The sequence below is a fragment of the Delphinus delphis genome, chromosome 4, assembly GCF_949987515.2.
Source record: "Delphinus delphis chromosome 4, mDelDel1.2, whole genome shotgun sequence".
Lineage (NCBI taxonomy): Eukaryota > Metazoa > Chordata > Mammalia > Artiodactyla > Delphinidae > Delphinus > Delphinus delphis.
Window position 1 is genome coordinate 64,573,369 of NC_082686.1, and position 19,512 is coordinate 64,592,880.

The following is a 19,512-nucleotide window of genomic DNA, read 5'->3' on the forward strand; positions in this document are numbered from 1 at the left end:
TTTATGGCATCTGGTATCATGGGCGTCTCGGCAAGCCTCTCAGAGTTTTCAGAAGGTTTTGTTTCAGTTAATTCCTTAAGCATCGCAGGATTCAAGTCACTGTGTCTTGTAATTTATTTTATTAATCCTAAGTGTACCTTAAAAGAAAAGAATAGAAATTAATGAAAATAAATTAGCATTTTTGAGTACAAAAGATACCTTCAAGGGCACTCTCATTTCTTGAAAGTGACTTTGCATTGTATAGTAATTAGTACTGGAGCAGAGAAACAACAGAATGGCCTAGATTCCCTCAGAAATGGATGGTGTCTCTTTTTACCATCCATAGATGGGGCCACATTAACCACGGACTGTAGAGGTTTGAAGCCAAAGATGCAGTCCGGATGCTAGAAGTTGGTGTTGGCCGTAAGCAAGAGCTGACAAGCACCCCTACAAGGCAAACCATAGCTGAACTCCAAATACCCCTCTCCAACTCTGGTGCTCCCACATCAGTCTACATCACGATCACCTTTCACCTGAACCATTACAACAGGTTCCCAACTAGTCTCTCGGCTTCAACTCTCAGTCCTTACCATAAACCATACCACCACACGAATCGTATCATGTTACTCCCCTGCTTAAAAACTTTTGACGGCTTCTCATTACCACCAGAAAAAAATACAAGTTCTTTACGTAGTGTGTAAGGCTATGTATAAGGATCTGCCCCACACCTATTCCAACCTCCCCTAGTACATAGGTTCTGCTAATGCAACACATGGATTCCTAAAATGTGCTATAGAATAAAAAGCATGCAATAAAAGCCACAGAGTTTATGGAAAACATGGGGATAGGGTCACAACACTCAAAAATGTCATCAGTGGTACATTAAATAAAGGTAAGAACTTAATAAAAATGGTGGCACAGTTTTAATTACACATTTTAAATGGTTAAGAAATACATATATACTACAATAAATATTGCACTTCACCCTAGAAAGACTAGAAGTTTGCTTGTAAAAGAGGATGCCAGAAGAGTTGCAGCTTGTGAATTATTAAGTAGTAGAAGGAGCGTTACCTGAAATCTGAGGAAAGGGTATAATACCTGATGGATGGAAGGGTGTGACTCATACACACATGGTGAATTGAGGCAGCTGGTAACTGTCTGAGGTATATGCATATGTGCGTTTAGTATATTCCGACACTGCTTGGTTCAGCTGGGTGCAGTTTTCTGCATTTATCTCGTGTTCCTCTCAGGCAAAGCCACACATAAGCAAATGTAAAATCCATGTAAAGATCAAATTGTTCCCTATCAATCATGTTGAAAGAAATTTGCATTTTGAAAGCAAGCATCATAGCAGAGCTTACTGACCCTCCTGGCATACCATCACACACCATCCACCCTGTCCTGCATGAGCATCTCCAACGGCCCAAGTTGTTCCCCTTTGCATTTGCTATTCTTTCTGCTTGTATTGCTCTTCCCCACATTCTTCCCATGATTGACTTCATCTCATCCGTCAAGCCTCAGTTTCAATGCTGCCTATTCCAAAAGCCCTATGCTGAAATCATCCTCTCTAATGTAGCCCTCCACTCTCATTACTCTCTATTGCAGAACCCTTTTTTGTTTATTTCTTTCGAGCTTCTATTACAAGAGGCAAATAATTTCTTCGTCTTTGTTATTATATCTCTTCCACTAGAAGGTAAGTTCCATGAGATCAGGATCCATGTCTCTTGACATTTTTTAATGTCCTGGCCCTGGCAGGTACAGTGCTCAGCACAAACACAAAATGAAGGCATGCGATATACATCTCTTGAAGGAAAAAAAGAATGAAGGAATGATTATATCTAGGCGAACACCAAATATAACCAGCAGGCTCTCACAGAATGGCCTTATTAATGCTGTTATGATACTTACTCTGTTAAACCCCTTACAATTTAGCTCTTGTTCAGATTTAATGCTCTCATTAAAAAGAGCTTGAAGGGAAACAGTACAAAATTTAATTTAAAAAAAGAATATATGAGAGAGTCTTCAAAGAAAAGAGTATTAAACTCACACAACGCAAAAATAACAACAGAAGAAAAAACAATACTGTCAAAACAGATAATTCATTCATGCTCTTTAAAAAAATGGACTCTAATACCAATGATGGTAAAAGAAAAGGCTCCTATTTGGCAAGTGACTAAACAGAGATTAAGGATTTGGTGAGGCTCTTATTACAACTCTGTGCCTAGTTTTGATATCCATCTTTTAAGAGGAATCTGGAGAAACTGTGAAGGATCTACAAAGAATCATGTTAACGGGATTAAAGAGTCACTATCAAGACAAGCGACAAGCTACTTAGAGCCTTTACTTTCCACCTCCTGCATCATAAAAAAGAAAGTGTGACTAAAATGTCTGAATATCCCTTCCTTCTTCTGTCTGTAGCAATAAAACGCTCAAGTTTTAGCAGGGGATGTGGCCAGGATAACTGTAGCTTTATTTTATCCCTTGTAGCTATGTCTGATGTGTGACCATCAGGCTAAATTCCAGCTAATGGGATATAAGTAGCTAATTTGAGCTAATGGCATGGCAGCTTCCATAAACCTTCCTTAAGAGAAAGCTATGTCTTCCCATTGCCCCATTACTATTCAGTTTTTCATCTTAGAATGCAGCTGTAACAGCTGGAGCTCAGGTGCCATGCTGGATCATGGGGTGACCTTGAAAATACAGGTCATGGTCAATGAAGCAATAAGATAGAGAGAGCCTGGGTCTCTGTAGACTTTGTGGAACAGGGCCACCACAGCATGAACTGTCTCACTGTAATACTTTAACATGAGAGGGAAGATATCTATCTGGTTTAAGTGAATTTTATTTTAGATTCTAACTTCAATAAGTCACAGAGGTTAATGTGCCCCCAATTCTTTTCTACTGATTAGTTAAAACACTAAGTTTTAGTGGGTGCTTTTTTTTTGGGGTGGGGGCTACGCAGGCCTCTCACTGTTGTGGCTTCTCCCGTTGCGGAGCACAGGCTCCGTACGCTCAGGCTCAGCAGCCATGGCTCACGGGGCCAGCCGCTCCGCGGCATGTGGGATCTTCCCGGACCAGGGCACGAACCCGCGTCCCCTGCATCGGCAGGCAGACTCCCAACCACTGCGCCACCAGGGAAGCCCCTTTAGTGGGTTCTTTTAGTAAAGAAAGTCAAGCTACCTGGGCACAGCAGAGTGAGAGTGAGAAGCCGAACTGCTCTGCCTAATCAGGGTTAGGAATTTGGGGATTTATATGGGACCCCCTCAGGGAAAAGAGTGGAGACATGAAGAGAGATGAGAGAAGCTCCTGTAATTGAAAGCAAGGCCCTAAAAAGTTCTCTGAAATAGGGATTTCTACAACAACATTTACTATAAAGTTGTCCTCCTCTGCTATCAATAATTGTCCTCCACTTTCCCCAAACTTTCAGTAAAAGTTGTTTGTGCTTAATAACCTTGTGTGCATGGTGTTTGGAGAGATGAAATAAGAGGAAAGGTGGGGCTAGGTAGCTGAGGGCAACAGTTTCAGGTTCTGAGAGCTAAGGTTACTGCCAGCAAAATTGCAAAGCATCTCTCAGTGTAGAATGAGTTAGAAGAGAATAAATGTCCCCTACCTAATGAACACACACACACACACACATTTCTGTCAAGGGCTTGATGATCCTCCGCAGAGAACGGAGCTCAATATTGAAGTAAAGAGGTTACCAGAGCCTGGAAGGCTTGGAAACATCCAGGCTGAAGACTTTTGAGCTACATAATAATATGAAATGGCCTCTTCCTGGTCTGCATAGTGACTTATCTATCCTTCACAATTGTGCCCCAATGTCACCTTTACAGAAAGACCTTCCCTAATCCTCCAGGATAGGATTTATCGGTCCCTTGTCCATACAGATACAAGGTATCTGAGACATTTCTCTTCTGAGATATTTCTCTTCTGTTGCATATCGCCCGTGATGAGCTATTTGAGACCATAATATCTTATATTTGTCTTATCTGAAGTGCCTAGCGCACAGTTAATACCCAAAAAAGCTTTAAAGAATTGAAATGAATCATGAGTTTTATGAAAAAACAACCAGTATGGTAGAAACCTTAAAGGCAATCTTCATAAATCTTTATTTTGTGAATAAAGAAACGAACAACTAGAGAGACTAACTGAATTTCCTAAAGTCACACAGCTGGGAACAGGCAGAATGAGGGCTAGGACACAGTTCTCTAGTTCCCAAATCACCCACTGTTGCCATCACATTATGTTCCCTGACACTAGGGCAAAACACCTCAGGAAAACCTGGGAAAATACACAGATATTTGCAATCACTCCCAAATTGGGTACTATTTTGTTGTATGCCAAACGATGCTGCTTCTATTTGCTTCAACTTTTAGGAAAGGAAAGCATGAGATTTGTGCTTCCTGTTTCCAGGGTTCCCTGTAAGTAAGTGCTGAATATGAATAATGAAGAGACAGATTCAGCAATGTACAGGTAAGTGCAGAGATGCATCAGCCCTCCTGGGGCTCAAAAGTTGCAGCGAAAAGTACACTTTTCAAACTCAATATTGTTATATGGACCTGACAAAAAACAAAAACAAAAAAACAAAAAATAAGGGAAAAATGGAAGAATCTGAATAAAAAACTCAGGCAATGCGGCACACACATTCGTATTATGTTCAGCACCGTGCACAGAAGCACACTAGAGCAGTTCTCCCAGCTCTTCATTTTCACCACAACATCTTATTTTATCTCCCTTATTTTTTTCTACTTTCCTGAACCCACTCAAGCATTTATTGCTTCTTGGTACTCTAGTGTGCTTCTCCTGTGCTTTTACTCTCTCCCTCCTTTCAAAGATAAACACCTCACACCTGGGAAACAGATGCCTTTAATTAGTACTAAAGCCAAAGTTTATGCCTGCCTTTGGTGTTTTCTAGGATGCATTTTGGTGAATAATGGTATGCTCAATTCAGAACCATTCAACACTTAATCAAAAGTCAGTTTAGCAAAGATATTCTAGCAGTCACCCATCATCATACCCTAGGACTAAGCCTGCTTGTTAAGGGTAGTGAAAGAACTATATTCTGAAATTAGAAAATGTCTTTCACAAATCACACTTCTCTGAGCTGATGTTATCTCCATAACATGGAGACCCCAATTTTATAAAATCTGAATAAACTTTTAAAACTTGAATAAGAACCACAGTTGAGGAGAGAGGGGAGTGACATCAGTAAGATGTTGGAATGAGAGTTTTCTACCATCATGCCCCCACGGAACATAGACCTTGACAACCACCCACAGACAAGAGTAACTTTGTGGGAATCCAAGAGTCAGCAGAGAAATTTCAGCACATCACTGGAGAAACTTATGAGAATAGAGGCATTGAAAAGGATAAGAAGAACAGTTTCACTTCATCCATGTCACTCCTACCCCAAGGGGGCACAGCTCAGTGCCAAGAGAGAGCCCCCAAGTCTGTGATTTCTCCCAAAGGAGAAAGTGAGAGCACAGTGAATGATGCCAACTTCCCCAGTCATGCAAGATGGTGCCCAACAGGTCCACTTCTTTCTCAACCCACCAAGAATATGGAGGTGATGAGCACAGTTGAAGAGTTGGAAGAGACTGGGAGCATAGCAACCAGGGCTCAGAACTCATCAAAGGCTTCAGGTCTTACTGTTTTGTAGACTATCAGGAAGCCTGCCATGGGACACCTGAGATGCCTTGCCTGCAGACCACCCGAACTGGCCCACAGGTGCACCCAATGCTCAGCACACCCTACCCTATCACCCTCCTCCCTGTGGCTGACTCCCCGTGTGCACCCCCATGAACTGCAACTGCAAGGATTTGCAGGCAGCTCATAAACACATGCTAAAATCCAGCCTAACTGTGGGTCTGGGAGAATGCACACAAACTTGAACAATTCATGGCATTGCCTGAAGGAAATTAAATGGGAGGATCTGAGCACTCAGTCTGGGTTTGCAAGATCAACAGAAGGCATAATCTTAAGAACTCCTCCCGCAAGAGGGAACAAGAGGTAGGGAATGGCTGCATCCACAAAAAAGGTCTGAGAGAGCCTTAGAATCTGTATCCAGGCTTACTGGTAAAGGCATTTCTCTACCAAAGTCAGTAAAGACGGGAGAAGATGACTGCTTCTTCAAATGCAAATATAGCAACACAAGACAAAGAAACATGAAAAATCAAGGAAACATGACAATACCAAAAGAACAAAATAATTTTCTAGTAACCAACCCCAAAGAAATGCAGATCTACAAACTGCCTGACAAAGAATTTAAAATAATTGTTTTAAAATAGCTCAGAGTCAATAAGAAAAAACATTAAAAATATGAGCTTGCTAAAGAATATTAACAATGACCTTGGTGTTATGATCATATTATGATTGACAAAGTACTAACAGATAAAGGAGAATGACACATGATGAAAAAATTTGCCATATTTTTGCTCATATCCTCACAAGCCTCAATATTGGAAGTCTGTGTGTTCCCCACAATTATCAAGTGAAAATTATAAATAAAACAAACATGATTATATATTTAAAAAAAAAAGATAGCTGAGAAAGTTACAAGAGAACACAGACAACTCAGTGAAAACAGGAAAACAATACATGAATAAAATTAGAAGTTAAACAAGGGACAGAAATCATTGAAAATAAAAAAGAGAAATTCTAGAGCTTATGAATACAGTGAATGAAATGAAAAATGCAATAGAGCATCAACACCAGACTTGATCAAGCAGACAAAGACTCTCTCAACTCAAAGACAATTTATTTGGAATTACCCACAGGAGAAAAAAGAAAAAAGAATGAAAGAGTGAAGAAGGCTACAGGGTTTATGAGACATCATGATAACATCTACTATACACATTATAACCTGCCCTCTTGGCGCAGTGGGCAGTGCATCAGTCTCATACTATACGTATTACGGGACTCCCAGAGGAGAAGAGAAAGGGACAGAAAGCTTATTTAAAGTGAAAATGGCTGAAAACTTCTCAAATCTGAGGGGAGATATGAATATTCAGGTATATGAAGCTCAAAAGTCCCCAAACAGATTCAACCCAAAAAAGGACTTCACCGGGACACATTATAATCAAACTGTCTTAAATCAAAGACAAAGAGCAAATTTTGAAAGCAGCAAGAGAAAAGAGAATAATCACTTACAGGGACTCCCCGTAAGGCTTCAAGCAGATTTCTTAGCAGAAACCTTGCAAGAGAGAGTAGGATGATATATTCAAAATACTGAAAGAAAAATAACTGGCAACCAAGAATAATTTACCCTGCAAAGCTATTGTTACAAATGAAGGAGACAGAAAGACTTTCCCAGATAAACAAAAGCTGAGAGAATTCATCAACACTAGACCTGCCTTACAAGAAATGCTAAAGGGAGTTATTCAAGTTCAAATGAAAAAATGCTAATTAATAACATGAAAACTTATGAAAGTATAAAACTCATTGGTAAAGATTAATATATAGTCAAATTCTGAATACTCTGATACTGTAAGGGTGGTATGTAAATTACCTGTAACTCTAAAATAAAAGTTAAAAGACAAAAGCATTGAAAATAATTATCTACAATAATTATTGTTAATGGAAATACAACATAAAAAGATGTAAACTGTGACATTAAAACATAAAATGTGGGGAAAGAAAGTAAAAGGGTACAGGTTTTGTATGTGATTGAAGTTAAGCTGCTATCAGTTTAAAAGACACTGTTATAAATATAAGATGTTTTATGTAAGCCTCATGGTAACCACAAAGGAAACATCTACAGTAGATACACAAAAGATAAAGAGAAAGGAATCAAAGCATAACACTATAGTTATCAAATCACAAAGGAATACAGCAAGAAAGGAAGAACAAAAGCACTACAAAATAGCCAGAAAACATTAACAAAATGTTAATACTAAGTCCTATCTACCAATAATTACTTTAAATGAAAAGAGATTAAATTCTGTAATCAAAAGACATAGAATGGCTGAATGAATAAAAAAAAACAATATCCAACAATATATCACCTACAAGAGACTCACTTCAGCTTCAAGGACACACATAGGCTGAAAGTGAAGGTATGGAAAAAAGATATTCCATTTAAATGGAAAACAAAAGATAACAAGGGTAGCTATACTTATATCAAGACAAATAGACTCTAAGTCAAAAACTGTAACAAGAGACAATGAAGGTCATTATATAATGATAAAGTGGTCAATTCATCAAGAGGCTATAAAAGTTGTAAATATACATGCACTCAATATAGGAGCATCTAAATATATAAATCAAATATTAACAGATCGGAAAGGAGAAATAGATAGTAATATAATAATAGTAGAGGACTTAAATGCCCCACTTTCAACTATGAATAGATTATCCAGATAGCATTTGAACTACGTTGTATGCCTAAATGGACTGATTGACATACGCAAATCATCATACAACAGCAGAAGAATACACATTCTTCTCACCTGCATATGGAACATTCTCCAGGATAAATCGTATGTTAGGCTACAAAACATGTCCTAAAAAATTTAAGAAGACTGATATGATATCAAGCATCTTTTCTGAGCACAATTATATGAAACTAGGCATCAATAAAAGGAGGAAAACTGGAAAATTATCAAATATGTGGATATTAAACAACATGTTACTGAACAACTGATGAGTCAAAGAAGAAACAAAAAGATAAATTTAAAAATATCTTCAGACAATTGAAAACAAAAAACCACATACCCAAACTTTTGGGACAAAGTAAAAGCAGTTCTACGAGGGAACTTTGTAGAGATAAATGCCTACATTAAGAAAGAAGAAAGTTCTCAAATAAATAGTCTAACTTTTCACCTCAAGGAACTAGAAGAAGAAAAAACTAAGACCAAAGTTATTTCAAGGAATGAAATAATGAAGATCAGAACAGAAATAAATGAAAGACTAGGAAGATGATAGAAAAGATCAACAAAAGAGTTTGTTTTTTGAAAAGATAAACAAAAAATGATCAAATTTTAGTTAGACTAAGAAAAAAAGACAGAAGACTCAAAATCAGAAATGAAAGAGGAAACACTACAACCAATACTACACAAATACAAAAGATCATGAGAGTTACTATGAACAATTACATGCCAATGGGCTGGATAAGCTAAAACAAATGGATAAACTCCTAAAAATATACAACCTACCAAAACTACATCATAAAGAAATAAAAATCCAAAAAAGACCAGTAATGAGTAAGGATATGGAATCAGTAATCAAAAACCTCCCAACAAAGAAAAGCCTAGGGCCCAATTGCTTCACTGGTGAATTCTACCAAACATTAAAGAATTAACACCAATTCTTCTCAAACTCCTCCAAAAAACTGAAGAGGAGGAAACATTTCTGAACTCATTTTACAAGGCCAGGATTATTTTGATACCAAAGCCACATTAAGGACACAATAAAAGAAGCCTGAGGGGGAAGATGGCAGAAGAGTAAGACACGGAGATCACCTTCCTCCCCACAGATACATCAGAAATACATCTATACATGGAAAAACTCCTACAGAACACCCACTGAATGCTGACAGAAGACCTCAGACCTCCCAAAAGGCAAGAAACCCCCCACGTACCTGGGTAGGGCAAAAGAAAAAAGAATAAACAGAGACAAAAGGGTAGGGACAGGACCTGTACCAGTGGGAGGGAGTTGTGAAGGAGGAAAGGTTTCCACACACTAGGAAGCCCCTTCGTGGGCAGAGACTGTGGGTAGCGGAAGGGGGGAGCTTCAGAGCCACGGAGGAGAGCGCAGCAACAGGGGTGCGGAGGGCAAAGCGAAGACATTCCCACACAGAGGATCGGTGCCAACCAGCACTTACCAGCCTGAGAGGCTTGTCTGCTCACCCGCCGGGGCAGGCGGGGGCTGGGAGCTGAGGCTTGTACTTTGGTCGGGTCGCAGGGAAAGGACTGGCGGTGTGAACACAGCCTGAAGGGGGCTAGTGCACCACGGCTAGCTGGCTACCCGGGAGGGAGTCCGGGGAAAGGTCTGGACCTGCCGAACAGGTAAGAGACTTTTTCCTGCCTCTTTGTTTCCTGGTGCACGAGAGGGGATTAAGAGCGCTGCTTAAAGAAGCTCCAGAGATGGGCGCGAGCCGCGGCTAAAAGCACGGACCCCTGAGATGAGCATGAGACGCTAATGCCGCTGCTGCCACCACCAAGAAGCCTGTGTGCGAGCACAGGTCACTATCCACATTTCCCCTCCTGGGAGCCTGTGCAACCCGCCAACGCCAGGGTCCCGTGATACAGGGACAACTTCCCCAGGAGAACGCACGGTGCGCCTCAGGCTGGTGCAACGTCACGCTGGCCTCTGCCACCGCAGGCTAGCCCCACACTGCATGCCCCTCCCTCCCCCAGCCTGAGTGAGCCAGAGCCCCCGAATCAGAGGTTCCTTTAACCCCGTCCTGTCTGAGCGAAGAACAGACGCCCTCCGGCGACCTACACACAGAGGCAGGGCCAAATCCAAAGCTGAACCCCGGGAGTTGTGGGAACAAAGAAGAGAAAGGGAAATCCCTCCCAGCAGCCTCAGGAGCAGTGGATTAAATCTCCACAATCAACCTGATGTACCCTGCATCGGTGGAATATCTGAATAGACAACAAATCATCCCAAATTGAGGAGGTGGACTTTGAGAGCAAGATATATTATTTTTTCCCCTTTTCCTCTTTTTGTGAGTGTGTATGTGTATCCTTCTGTGTGAGATTTTGTCTGTATAACTTTGCTTTCACCATTTGTCCTAGGGTTCTGGCCGTCCGTTTTTGATTTGTTTTGTTTTTTTTTTTTTACTTAAAATATTTTTTCTTAATAATTATTTTTTATTTTAATAACTTTATTTTATTTTATCTTACTTTACTTTATTTTATTTTATCCTCTTTCTTTCTATGTTTTCTCCCTTTTATTCTGAGCCGTGTAGATGAAAGGCTCTTGGTGCTACAGCCAGGAGTCACTGCTGTGCCTCTGACGCGGGAGAGCCAACTTCAGGACACTGGTCCACAAGAGACCTCCCAGCTCCACGTAATATCAAACGGTGAAAATCTCCCAGAGATCTCCAACTGAACACCAATACCCAGCTTCACTCAATGACCAGCAAGCTACAGTGCTGGACACCCTACGCCAAACAACTAGCAAGACAGTAACACAACCACACCCATTAGCAGAGAGGCTGCCTAAAATCATAATAAGTCCACAGACACCCCAAAACACACCACCAGACGTGGACCTGCCCACCAGAAAGACAAGATCCAGCCTCATCCAGCAGAACACAGGCACCAGTCCCCTCAACCAGGAAGCCTACACAACCCACTGAACCAACCTTAGCCACTGGGGGCAGACACCAAAAACAACGGGAACTAAGAATCTGCAGCCTGCAAAAAGGAGACCCCAAACACAGTAAGATAAGCAAAATGAGAAGACAGAAAAACACACAGCAGATACAGGAGCAAGATAAAAACCCACCAGACCTAACATATGAAGAGGAAATAGGCAGTCTACCTGAAAAAGAATTCAGAATAACGATACTAAAGATGGTCCAAAATCTTTGAAATAGAATAGAGAAAATGCAAGAAACATGTAACAAGCACCTAGAGAACTAAAGAGGAAAAAAGCAATGATGAACAACACAATAAATGAAATTAAAAATACTCTAGAAGGGAACAATAGCAGAATAACTGAGGCAGAAGAACTGATAAGTGACCTGGAAGATAAAATAGTGGAAATAACTACTGCAGAGCAGAATAAAGAAAAAAGAATGAAAAAACTGAGGACAGTCTCAGAGACATCTGGGACAACATTAAATGCACCAACATTTGAATTATAGTGGTCCCAGAAGAAGAAGAGGAAAAGAAAGGGACTGAGAAAATATTTGAAGAGATTATAGTTGAAAACTTCCCTAATATGGGAAAGGAAATAGTTAAGTCCAGGAAGCACAGAGAGTCCCATACAGGATAAATCCAAGAAGAAACAAGCCAAGACACATATTAATCAAGCTACCAAAATTAAATACAAAGAAAACATATTAAAAGCAGCAAGGGAAAAACAACAAATAACACACAAGGGAATCCCCATAAGGTTAACAGCTGATCTTTCAGCAAAAACTTTGCAAACCAGAAGAGAATGGCAGGACATATTTAAAGTGATGAAGGACAAAAACCTGCAACCAAGATTACTCTACCCAGCAAGGATCTCATTCAGATTTGATGGAGAAATTACAACCTTTACAGACAAGCAAAAGCTAAGAGAGTTCAGCACTACCAAACCAGCTTTACAACAAATGCTAAAGGAAATTCTCTAGGCAAGAAACACAAGAGAAGGAAAAGACCTACAATAACAAACCCAAAACAATTAAGAAAATGGGATTAGGAACATACATATCGAAAATTAGCTTAAATGTAAATGGATTAAATGCTCCCACCAAAAGACACAGACTGGCTGAATGGATACAAAAACAAGACCCATATATATGCTGTCTACAAGAGACCCAAATCAGACATAGGGACACATATCGACTGAAAGTGAGGGGATGGAAAAGGTATTCCATGGAAATGGAAAGCAAAAGAAAGCTGGAGTAGCAATTCTCATATCAGACAAAATAGACTTTAAAGCAAAGACAATTACAAGAGACAAAGAAGGACACTACATAATGATCAAGGGATTGATCCAAGAAAAAGATATAACAATTGTAAATATTTATGCACCCTACACAGGAGCACCTCAATACATAAGGAAAATACTAACAGCCATAAAAGGAGAAATCAACAGTAACACATTCATAGTAGGGGACATTAACACCCCACTTTCACCAATGGACAGATCATCCAAAATGAAAATAAATAAGGAAACACAAGTTTTAAATGATACATTAAACAAGATGGACTTAATTGATATTTATAGAACATTCCATCCAAAAACAACAGAATAAACATTTTTCTCAAGTGCTCATGGAACATTCTCCACGATAGATCATATCTTGGGTCACAAATGAAGCCTTGGTAAATTTAAGAAAATTGAAATTGTATCAAGTATCTTTTCCGACCACAACGCTATGAGACTAGATATCAATTACAGGAAAAGATCTGTAAAAAATACAAACACATGGAGGCTAAACAATACACTATTTAGTAACTAAGTGATCACTGAAGAAATCAAAGAGGAAATCAAAAAATACCTAGAAACAAATGACAATGGAGACACGACGACCCAAAACCAATGGGATCCAGCAAAAGCAGTTCTAAGAGGGAAGTTTATAGCAATACAATCCTACCTTCAGAAACAGGAAACATCTTGAATAAACAACCTAACCTTGCACCTAAAGCAATTAGAGAAAGAAGAACAAAAAAACCCCAAAGTTAGGAGAAGGTAAGAAATCATAAAGATCAGATCAGAAATAAATGAAAAAGAAATGAAGGAAACAATAGCAAAGACCAATAAAACTAAAAGCTGGTTCTTTGAGAAGATAAACAAAATTGATAAACCATTAGCCTGATACATCAAGAAAAAAAGGGAGAAGACTCAAATCAATAGAATTAGAAATGAAAAAGGAGAAGTAACAACTGACACTGCAGAAATACAAAAGATCATGAGATTACTACAAGCAACTCTATGGCAATAAAATGGACAACCTCGAAGAAATGGACAAATTCTTAGAAAGGCACAACCTGCCAAGACTGAATCAGGAAGAAATAGAAAATATGAGCAGACCAATCACAAGCACTGAAATTGAAACTGTGATTAAAAATCTTCCAAAAAACAAAACCCCAGGACCACATGGCTTCACAGGCGAATTCTATCAAACATTCAGAGAAGAGCTAACACCTGTCCTTCTCAAACTCTTCCAAAATACAGCAGAGCGAGGAACACTCCCAAACTCATTCTACGAGACCACCATCACCCTGAAACCAAAACCAGACGAAGATGTCACAAAGAAAGAAAACTAATAGCCAATATCACTGATGAATATAGATGCAAAAATCCTCAACAAAATACTAGCAAACAGAATCCAACAGCACATTAAAAGGATCATACACCATGATCAAGTAGGGTTTATCCCAGGAATGCAAGGATTCTTCAATATATACAAATCAATCAACGTGATACACCATATTAACAAATTGAAGGAGAAAAACCATATGATCACCTCAATAGATGCAAAGAAAGCTTTCGACAAAATTCAACACCAATTTATGATAAAAACCCTGCAGAAAGTAGGCATAGAGGGAACTTTCCTCAACATAATTAAGGTCATATATGACTAACCCACAGCCAACATCGTCCTCAATGATGAAAAACTGAAACCATTTCCTCTATGATCAGCAAGAAGACAAGGTTGCCCACTATCACCACTCGTATTCAACATAGTTTTGGAAGTTTTAGCCACAGCAATCAGAGAAGAAAAGGAAATAAAAGGAATCCAAATCGGAAAAGAAGAAGTAAAGCTGTCACTGTTTGCAGATGACATGATACTATACATAGAGAATCCTAAAGATGCTATCAGAAAACTACTAGAGCTAATCAATGAATTTGGTAAAGTAGCAGGATACAAAATTAATGCACAGAAATCTCTGGCATTCCTATACACTAGTGATGAAAAATCTGAAAGTGAAATCAAGAAAACACTCCCATTTACCATTGCAACAAAAAGAATAAAATACCTAGGAATAAACCTACCTAAGGAGACAAAAGACCTGTATGCAGAAAATTATAAGACACTGATGAAAGAAATTAAAGATGATACAAATAGATGGAGAGATATACCATGTTCTTGGATTGGAAGAATCAACATTGTGAAAATGACTCTACTACCCAAAGCAATCTACAGATTCAATGCAATCCCTATCAAACTACCACTGATATTTTTCACAGAACTAGAAGAAAAAACTTCATAATTTGTATGGAAACACAAAAGACCCCAAATAGCCAAAGCCATCTTGAGAACGAAAAACAGAGCTGGAGGAATCAGGCTACCTGACTTCAGACAATACTACAAAGCTACAGTAATCAAGACAGTATGGTACTGGAACAAAAACAAAAATATAGATCAATGGAACAGGATAGAAAGCCCAGAGATAAACCCACACACATATGGTCACCTCATCTTTGATAAAGGAGGCAGGAATGTACAGTGGAGAAAGGACAGCCTCTTCAATAAGTGGTGCTGGGAAAACTGGACAGGTAAATGTCAAAGTATGAGATTAGATCACTCCCTAACACCATACACAAATATAAGCTCAAAATGGATTAAAGATGTAAATGTAAGGCCAGAAACTATCAAACTCTTAGAGGAAAACATAGGCAGAACACTCTATGACATAAATCACAGCAAGATCCTTTTTGACCCACCTCCTAGAGAAATGCAAATAAAAACAAAAATAAACAAATGGGACCTAATGAGACTTCAAAGCTTTTGCACAGCAAAGGAAACCATAAACAAGACAAAAAGACAACCCTCAGAATGGGAGAAAATATTTGCAAATGAAGCAACTGACAAAGGATTAATCTCCAAAATTTACAAGCAGCTCATGCCGCTCAATAACAAAAAAACAAACAACCCAATCCAACAATGGGCAGAAGACCTAAACAGACATTTCTCCAAAGAAGACGTACAGATTGCCAACAAACACATGAAAGAATGCTCAACATCATTAATCATTAGAGAAATGCAAATCAAAACTACAATGAGGGGCTTCCCTTGTCGTGCAGTGGTTGAGAGTCCACCTGCCAATGCAGGGGACATGGGTTCGTGCCCCGGTCCGGGAAGATCCCACATGCCACGGAGCGGCTGGGCCCATAAGCTATGGCCGCTGAGCCAGTGCATCCGGAACCTGTGCCCCACAGTGGGAGAGGCCACAGCAGTGAGAGACCTACATACCACACACACAAAAAAAAACTACAATGAGATATCATCTCACACCCGTCAGAATGGCCATCATCAAAAAATCTAGAAACCATAAATGCTGGAGAGGGTGTGGAGAAAAGGGAACACACTTGCACTGCTGGTGGGAGTGTGAATTGGTTCAGCCACTATGGAGAACAGTATGGAGGTTCCTTAAAAAACTACAAATAGAACTACCATATGACCCAGCAATCCCACTACTGGGCATATACCCTGAGAAAACCATAATTCAAAAAGAGTCATGTACCAAAATGTTCATTGCAGCTCTATTTACAATAGCCAGGAGATGGAAACAACGTAAGTGTCCATCATTGGTTGAATGGATAAAGAAGATGTGGCACATATATACCATGGAATATTACTCAGACATCAAAAGAAACAAAATTGAGTTATTTGTACTGAGGTGGATGGACCTAGAGACTGTCATACAGAGTGAAGTAAGTCAGAAAGAGAAAGACAAATACCGTATGCTAACACATATATATGGAATTTAAGAAAAAAAAATTGTCATGAAGCACCTAGGGGTAAGACAGGAATAAAGACACAGACCTACTAGAGAATGGACTTGAGGATATGGGGAGGGGGAAGGGTAAGCTGTGACAAAGTGAGAGAGTGGCATGGACATATATACGCTACCAAACGTAAAATAGATAGTTAGTGGGAAGCAGGCACATAGCATAGGGAGATCAGCTCGGTGCTTTGTGGCCACCTATGGGGGTGGGATAGGGAGGGTGGGAGGGAGGGAAATGCAAGAGGGAAGAGATATGAGAACATATGTATATGTATAACTGATTCACTTTGTTATAAAGCAGAAACTAACACACCATTGTAAAGCAATTATACTCCAATAAAGATGTTAAAAAAAAATGGACACAACAAGAAAAGAAAACTACAGGGCAATATCCTTGATGAACACTAATGAAAAAATTCTCAACAAAATACTAGCGAACCACATTCAACAGCACCTTAAAGGTTCATACACCATGATCAAATGGGGCTTATCCCTGGATGCAAAAATGGTTCAACATGCACAAATCAATGTGATATATCACATTAAGAAAATGAAGGATAAAAATTACATGATCATCTCAATAGATGTAGAAAAAGCATTTGACAAAACTCAATATGCTTTCAAGATAAAAACTCTCAACACATTAGGTATAGAACCAATTTCCTTCAACACAATAAAGGCCATATATGGCAAGCTCACTGCTAATGTCATACCTAACAGTGAAAAGCTGAAATCTTTTTCTCTAAGATCAGAAATAAAAAAGTATACCTATTCTTGCCACCTCTATTCAACATAGTAATAGAAGTCCTATCCTGAGCAATAAAGCAAGAAAAAGAAATAAAATGCATTCAAATTGGAAAGGAAGCAGTAAAATTGTCTGATTGCAGATGACATGGTCTTATATATATATAAAACCCTAACGATGCTACTAAAAAAAAACCTGTTAGAACTAATAAACAATTTCAGTAAAGTTGCAGGATACAAAATCAGCATTAAAAAAGCAGTTGCCTTTCTATACCCTAATAAAGAACTATTCAAAAAATAAATTAAGGAAACAATCCCATTTACATAGCATCCATGTAGCATCCAAAGGAATACTTAAGAAAAATTTAACCAAAGGAGTGAAAGAGCTATGCACTGAAAACTATAAGACAATGATGAAAGAAACTGAACAGAACACAAATAAATGGAAAGATATCCATGTTTATGGATTAGAAGAATCAACACTGTTAAAATGTTCATATTACCCAAAGCAATCTACAGATTCATTGCAATCTCTACCAAAATTCCAATGGAATTTTTCACAGATTTTTAAGAAACAATCCTAAAATTCATATTGCAGCACAAAAATACTGGATAGCTAAAGCAATATTGAGCAAGAAGAGCAAAGTTGGAGCCATCACACTTCCTGATTTTAAATTGTATTACAATGCTATAGTAATCAAATCAGTAAGGTATTGATAAAAACAGACACAGACCAGTGGAACAGAATAGAGAGCCCAGAAATAAACCCACACGTATATGGTCAACTAATCTTCGACAAAGGAACCAAGAACACACAAGGGGGAAAGGACAATATATTCAATAAGTGGTGTTGGGAAAATTGTACAGCCAGTTGTGAAATAATGAAATCAGACCATATACTACACCATATACAAAAATCAACTCAAAATGGATTAAATACAAATGTAAGCCCTGAAATCATAAAACTCCTAGAAAAAAACAACAGGGGGAAAGCTCCTTGACACTGATCTTGGCAATGATTTTTTGGATTAAAAGCACAGGCAACAAAAGCAAAAATAACCAAGTAGGATATGTCAAGTTAAAAGGTTTCTGCATGGCACAGGAAATCAGAAAAATTGAAAAGGCAACCTAAAGTATGGAAGAAAACATTTGCAAGCCATGTATCACATAAGGGGTTAATATCCAAAATACATGAGAAACTCATACAACCCAATAGTAAAAGAAACAAATAATCCAGTTAAAAAATGGGTAAAGGACCTCAATAGACATTTTTTCAAAGAAGACATATGAATGGCCAATAGATATAGGAAAAGATGCTTGACATCAATAATCACTAAGAAAATGAAAGTCAAAATCTTAATGAGATATCACCTCACACCTGTTAGGATGGCCATCATCAAAATGTAAAAAGATTTTGTGTTGGCAAAGATGTGGAAAAGGGAACGCATTTGTGCTGTTGGTGGGAGCGTAAATTGGTAGAGGCATATGGAAAACAATATGGAGGCTCCTCAAAAAGTTAAAAATAGAACGACCATATGTTTCAGCAGTTCCACTTCTGGGAATAAATCTGAAGGAAAAAGAAAACCACTATGTTGAAGAGGTATCTGCACTGCCATGTTCACTGCAGGATTATTCACAGTAGCTAAGATATGAAAGCAAGCTAACTTCCCACCAATGGATGAATGGATAAAGAATGGAGACATATATATCACATTTTCTTTATACACACACATACATTTACACATACACACATACAATGTGTGTGTATATACAATTTTTGTCAGTTGTACCTAAATAAAGCTGTGGAGGGTGGGTTGAGAATAGAAAGATCTGAGAAACAGTAGCTGCTAATATTTGCTAAGTGACCATGTTTCTCCTTTGAGTTTTGAATTCACTTGAGACGTATTCCTATTAGACATATTATTTAGTGCTCTAAGTGTAACCTAGCATAGTAAGCATCAAAACGTTAAATAGTAAGAATATTGAGAAGCTTAAGCAGGGAGAACGTTCATACAGGAAGCAATATGGTGTCCATGACTCTGATCATTGAAGAAACTCTTCCATAGGTTAAAGTCAACCTAGAAAAATTTTAATCAAAAAAAAAAAAAAGAGGAAAAATTCCCTACTCAGTACTATGGCTCTGCATGGCAAAATACAGAAAGTCTTCAGATAAAGAAGAAAACTGCAACACCACACAGATAAAGAAGAAAGACACCTGGAGAAATAATTACATTTCTACTTTCTACAGTGTTTTGGGCAGTCTTTGGAGGCAAGAAGAAAACTGGTGCAAAGAAATTCTACACAAATAAAAATAGAGCTAACTAGGGCTATAGGAAGAGCTGGAAAAGAGTCTACTCAAAATATGAACGGCAACTTGGAGCTATAACAATGAAAA